Source organism: Trichechus manatus, unplaced genomic scaffold, assembly GCF_000243295.1.
Source record: "Trichechus manatus latirostris isolate Lorelei unplaced genomic scaffold, TriManLat1.0 scaffold00001, whole genome shotgun sequence".
Classification (NCBI taxonomy): Eukaryota; Metazoa; Chordata; class Mammalia; order Sirenia; family Trichechidae; genus Trichechus; species Trichechus manatus.
The window spans coordinates 1,246,579-1,253,390 of record NW_004443937.1 but is presented as its reverse complement, the minus strand read 5'-3'; the positions used below and the strand labels follow the sequence as shown (position 1 = coordinate 1,253,390).

The window sequence follows — 6,812 nt, the reverse complement described above, 5'->3', positions numbered from 1 at the left end:
CAAAATATGCGTGGGGAGGGGGGGGATTTAAATGAATGAATGTCATGGGAAAAATATGACAGATACTTTGTCTAGCTATTTTCCCCACCATTACTCTCCTCTCACCCCTCACGCTGTCCCAAAGACCTTGGGCTAGGCCAGCACCCTGACCTTGGGATTTCCCATCGTACACTAGACAGTGCTTCTGAACTGGGGATGATTTTGACCTCCCTTTCCCAGAGGAAACTGGACAATGTCTTGGCACGTTTTTGATTGTCATGACGAGGGGGTGGTGATGTGTTACTGGCATCTAGTGGGTAGAGGCCATGGATGCTACTAAACATCCTACAATGCATAGGACAGTCCCCCACATCAGATATTTTTTCCAGCTGCCATAGAGTCCGACTCACAGAGACCTCATGTGTGTCAGAGTAGAACTGTGCTCCATGAGGTTTTCAATGGCTGATTTTTTTGAATTAGATCTCCAGACCTTTATTCTAAGGCACCTCTGGGTGGATCTGAACCTATGACCTTTTCATTAGCAGCTGCATGGTAAAGATCAGCATTAATCCAGTCCCCCAAATGTGGAGATTGATCCAGTCCTCAAGTTCCCACTTCTCCATTCTTATCGCCAGCCACCCCTGCAACACACACTCTCTCTCTGACCCTAGCCTCCCGGAGCTAGGTAAGAGCACACAAGTTAAAAGGACATCATCCTTCAGACTGCCAAATAGGCACATGCCAGTCACAAGTTTGGGGAGTCCACATAACACCCCAACCTTCTGACCCGCTGGCCACAAATTCAGGACTGGTTTCCCACTACCGCTTCAGGGTGCCAGCCAAAAGCTCAGGAGTCCACACGACACCTTTAGTTTCTGATCTACTAGCTCCCACTGCCCCTTTGTGTTTGATAATTCGCTGGAAGGACTCACAGAACCCATAGAGAGTATACCATGCCTACAACTACAGATTTATTTAAACCAAAAAGGATACAAATGAAGATATGCACAGGACAAGGTCTGGAAGGGTTCCCAATGTGAAGCTTCCATGTCCCAAGGGACACGCTACTCTGCTAAGGGAAGATATTCTCATCAACCAGGAAGCTCTCTGAGTCTCTGTGTTCAGTGCTGCATGATGGACTAAATCATGTCTCTTGCAGCTAGTTGATATTAGCTTCCCAGATGACTCTTTTCTGGTCTTGTCGGCCCTTCCTCAGGAGCACAAACCCTCAGCTGTGGCCTAAAAGTATCAGACCAAAACAGCCCAATTGCCCCAAGGGTTATTTCTATGCAGCCAAGGACAAAGGTCACCTAACCTTTACCCCACAGCAGTTGAGTGTGTTGTTAACCATTTGCACCACCCAGAGGCAACAAAGAATTATCTAACCAAAAATGTCAATAGTGCTAAGGTTGAGAAACCCTTCTCTAGGAAATAATTTTGTTTGAGAATCATTTTCCTAGGTCTCTTTCTGTGAGTATTCTCTGGCTTGCCAATGAACTACTACCATTTCCAGAAACACATGGGTACTATTATTTAGTCCAATACTAAACTTTAATATTTCCCACAGCTGTTTGGATTATGTTGTTCACACTTGAGGGTAATTTAATTTGAGCCAAGGCACTGAAGTACCCTACATGGGCATATACCTAGGTACATGAGCAGGTATGTGCTTTTTTATTTAAATCAGAGTTTGAATGGAATAGTTACTTCGATCACAATCTGGGGGGTGGGGGTGGGGCTGAGGGGAAGCATCAAAGAAATTTAATGGGCAGACTATGTAATTAGTTTCAAAATACGTTTATTTGTTTTGGAGTACACCCTGACTGCAAAAAGAATGGGTGATTATTTCAACACTGAAGCACTGAGAAATGGAAAAAAGCATAAGAAAAGAGAAAGAGAGAGAGACATCTAAAACTCTACACACAGAGTTAACAGAACCTGAAGTAGAATGGCACTTTAAGGGAACAACCTGAGCTTTCATTTACCAGGTTTCCTGTATCTTTAGGAGATCACAGCATGCAAAGGCATTCTCCCTGATTCTACAATTTCCACTCACTTCCCCTCTCCTGTCTGCTTTTCCTTCCCTTACCATTTATACTCTGTGCTCCAGGGAAAGACTAACGAGGTTTGATTTTGTTACCTCAGCCCACTTTCCTATAGGAAACTTCATCCTGTAATAATCCTAGTTCCAGCGGTGCATGTCTAGGTAATTAAAATGAGAAAGATTGATTCTTTGGGTATATTCTTGCTGTTATTGACAGTCACTCCAGATCAGAACCTCCAGAGGCAAGACAGCTCTTGCATGAAAAATACCTTTGCTTATCAAGGTGAGACGCTGTGCCACTGAGATGACAAGACCAGGGCCACGTGGCAGCAGGCAGATTTGAACTAGAGCGCTTAGAAACATGAACTTTGGTAATCTTGTGGCATCCCATTAATCTGAAACCCACTAACCTAAGACTCAAAAATAGTCTCTATTTTAAAGTTCTGATCCGCACAGGATTATTATTAACGGGAGTCCCTGGGTGGTGCAAATGGTTAACACACGTGGCTGCTAACCAAAAGGTTGGTGGTTCGAGTCCACCCAGAGGTGCTTCCAAAGAAGGGCCTGGTGATCTACTTCCAAAAAAATCAGCTGCTGAAAAACCCATGGAGCAGCTCTACTCTGATACACGTGGGGTCGCCATGAACCGGAATAGACTTGAGGGAAACAGGAAGTTGTTTAACAAAAGACACTACTGGCAGCATAGTTCAGACAAATTGCGTTTTCAGTGTTTTATTTAAGATCTAAACTTTCGTTCACTTTTTTCTCATTGAATAACAATTCCTTATAACTGTAACATGTGTTACAAAATACATCAAGTAATCTAATGTACATTATATCATGTCATTCCCACATGACCCTGTGGTGTAGGTAGACAGAAATTTTACAGATTTTGGAGATTTACATTGCCACATAGGGCACTGAGGTCATTTCCGAAAGCATACAAAACAAATAATACTGTTATCGGAAATGTTCTTTCCTTTCTCCATGTGGCCTCTCAAAATGCCTGGTCCCTAATGCAGATCATAAACATGAATATTTAATAAACAATACTACCTTTTTACAAAGTAGGTAGTTGTTTGATTAAGTTAAAATGCAGGTCACATCTTGTCACTATATATCACAAAACACCTCTGTCCCCGACAACACAAATAGCCAAGAGACAGAACAGAGCTGGACTTCAATGATTCTGAACTTTACGTAGCTACTAATCTCCTTCTTAACCATGTCAATGTATTCATTCAATAGTTTCACAAAGGGAAACTTCAGAGACTAGGTTGCACATGGCCCAGATTTCAGAGGTACTTTGAACAAGGCCTAGAACAACAAAAAAAATCAATTTAAAATTGATATAAAGCAAAAAAAATTATAGTACTGAAATATTAGGGTATTAAAAATTATAATGATTGTAGAAAAAAGACTACAATTTTGAAACCTTATTTTAATAGAGCAGGACTTCACATTTAAACAAACACAGCAGCTGTTCACATTTTGTGGATATTCACTATGTGCTGGTCAGTCTGGTAAGATTATTTTATTTCACCCTTAAGACAGTTTTGTGAGGAAAAACTGTTCTTATTGCCACTTAAAACTATGAAAAAATAAAGACTTAAATAACTCTCAGGAGAGCACACGGCTAATAAACAGTGGAGGTGGAATTTGAACCCAGATCTGTGTGACTCCCGAGACCAAGCTTTTTATTACTATGCTATCTAGAGTGTTCCAAGCCACACTTCACAACTGGGACAATGCTTCAATCAAATAAGTGTTTATTAGGAGCATAAGAATTAATGTGCCTTGTGAATTAAAATTGGTCCCCTCAGAGCTATAAGATGGCATCTGCTCGGCCTGCTCTTGACAGTGCTCAAATTATCTGGCATTTCTACGCTCTGAGAACTATGAAACCCATCAAGGCTCCACATGGATTCATCCACCATTTCTCTTAGATCCCTCCCTTGGGATTCAAATGTTGGTCATTTCCACTGAAAGAAAAATATTTTAGGAATGATAGCACATCCAATATGTTTTAAAAGCAGTTTTACTGTTTCTGTTGTAATTATTCTTAATTATAACTATTGTTCCCTGAAGATCAAGTGCACAGAGGGTGCGCTTATGCTATTTGCTTGGAGAAAAAGACTAATAGTAACCTGTAAAGAAATTATCAACGAAATGTAAACTCATGTGTTTCTTTTCCTATGCACTGGCATTAATAATTTTAGAAGCAAACAGTATGCATGTGTCTAAGTTCACACTGATATTTGCTTCAGGATAATTTATGATGGTAAAGAGTGACACAAGCAGCTTAGAACAGTAAATGTTATTAATATGGTAAACTAAAATGGAATACTCACTGATGTCTTGTGTAAAATTAATGTGCCATTAACCTTAACTATACCAATAAAGTTACATTATGAAGCTCAACTACAAGAAGAGTTATCCACCGGGATACACAGCAAATGTACATTAACCCTACATTAATATGGAAAGTAGATGTTGAAAGGAAAAGGTAAATGAAGCCAAAGATTATAAAGCCCATGTTGAAATAAAAATCATAAATTTGGGCATATAAGCTATATTACCAGAGGGAGCTCTAGTACATCACTGATAATTTTCCTATAATTTGTCTTATTCGTTTTTATCAAGTAGTTTGGACCAAGTTTTCTTTCTCTACAGAATGTTAGCATGTCATGAATACTGGAAGGTTTCAAAACATGTTAGTGCTGAAGGGACACTAGAGATAATTAAGTTCCACCTTCTTGTGCTATACAGAAGGAAACAAAGATGTAGAAATGTCAGAGCAGGAGCTGGACCTCTAGCTCTCATTCCACCCTGATTTCCACCACAGCCTGTCTTACTCTCATTTCAGCTACTTCCTCTTTGCGAGGGTACTTACTGCTTTCTCTCTTTAAATCTATTTGACAGATTGTATAACACCAGGTTTTCTTTTTTAAAATAAAATAGAATAATGCTTAATATTGTGATAGTCAAAAAAATGCTCTTCGAAATTTTACTTGAAAATTATAAAATGGTATAACACCAGTTTTATTATCAATATAAATGAGGGGCTTGAACATGTTGTACTCTCTCTTAAGAGGAATTAAGTGTCTGAACCAAAAAGAATATAGGCTCTAAAACCAGAAAAATGTGGCTTCTAGGCACCCAATAACTGGCTGTCTTTTCTGAATATTTCTGGGCCTCAATTTCCATATGTCTAAAATCCTAACAGTGATATTCACCTTATGTTGGACTTGTATATATTAAGTAATATATGTAAAATATTTCATACAATGCTTGAAGGCTAGTACACATTTGACAAATATTAATAAATAATTTTCTTTCCTCTTCCTTTTGAATCTTCCCTCTTTCTCGTGAGTATAATAACATTGTAAAACTTTCAATAGTACTAACAGGAAGAAGCAAATTTGGATGTACAAACTAATTTTATTACAACAGAGAACTACTTCACTGGCCTCTCCATAATATAAACAGACAGACAACTTAAAAAGATACAAAACAAAAAGTAAATCTACGCATTGAGATGGAACCACAACCACAAGCATTCTCACTTAAAATACAGTACCTGGGACATTCACAGGGTAGGAGGGGAGGAATGTATAAAGCATATTAAATACTTCAATGGGAAAGAAGATGGAGTCATCCATTTTAAGAGAATAGAATCCTGATATGTGTCAAAAGATACTTGCTACATCCTTGGCATTCTGGTAATTTTTTTTTTTCTTTTAAATGTATTTGTATTTTATTAGTCACAATACTATCTGTATAAGCCTGGAAAGCAGTATGGATGTATGTGTCTTATATCCTTTATTCAGTTTTCAGGTAATGCTGGTTGTGGACGCTGGGCCCTTAGATCCCCTGGAGATGACCACTGGTGCAAAAGATGGAACTTTGGAGCCACATGAGTCTGTCTCAAAATTCTAATAATACTAGCTGTGTGATCTGGAGTAAGTCCCTTAACCTCCGTGAACCTATCAGAAGTTAGGCTCTGGAGTCTAAAAAATTAAAATTTTTTTAAATTTTGCTTTAGGTGAAAGTCGACAGCTCAAGCTAATTCCTCATTCAACAATTTATATACATATTGTTCTGTGACATTGATTTCAGTCCTCACAATGTGACAGCATGCTCCCCCTTTCCACTCCAGGTTCCCTGTGTCCATTCCTCCAGCTCCTATCCCTTCCTGCATTCTCAGTCTGCTTTTGGACAGGAGCTACCCATTTGGTCTCATATATTTGACTGAAAAAATATGGAATGCTTCACGAATTTCTGTGTCATCCTTGCACAGGGGCCATGTTAATCTTCTCTGTATCGTTCCACTTTTAGCAAATGTGCTGCTGAAGTGAGCACTCTGGCAATTCTTGATGGAGGCAAGACCGACATCTTGTGGCACGGACTATCTCCCTGATATGAATAGTTCTAATAACAGTGTATATTTCCAGGCACAGTAAAGGATATCTAACCATCCACCCAACCCACCACCCCCCCATCCATCCATCCATCCATTTCATATCCTTCACAATAGAGTGCATAGTGAGGAATCTATTGATATATATATTGATATGATCACATATCAATATATACAAACTCTAGATTTTAAAATATTAGATCACTCCTTCTAAGATTTACATTCAAATTAGTTTCGGCTTAAATCTAGAAAAATATAAAACAATGGGGAAAACTAAATCAAGACTAAGTGTTCTGAACTGAGTCCTAGAAGTCATACCAAAGACATATCTATGGTGTTGGTGCAAAAGTAAGATAACACTCTAAAACA

The 6,812-nt window shown here is 38.9% G+C and overlaps 1 non-coding gene across 1 annotated transcript; it reads right to left on the bottom strand.

Annotated features, from left to right (window-relative positions):
- Nucleotides 1-6,278: 6,278 nt before the first annotated feature.
- LOC111819811 (U6 spliceosomal RNA) lies at nucleotides 6,279-6,385 on the bottom strand. Its single transcript, XR_002823393.1, has one exon. It is a non-coding gene; the product is annotated as a U6 spliceosomal RNA (small nuclear RNA).
- Nucleotides 6,386-6,812: the final 427 nt, after the last annotated feature.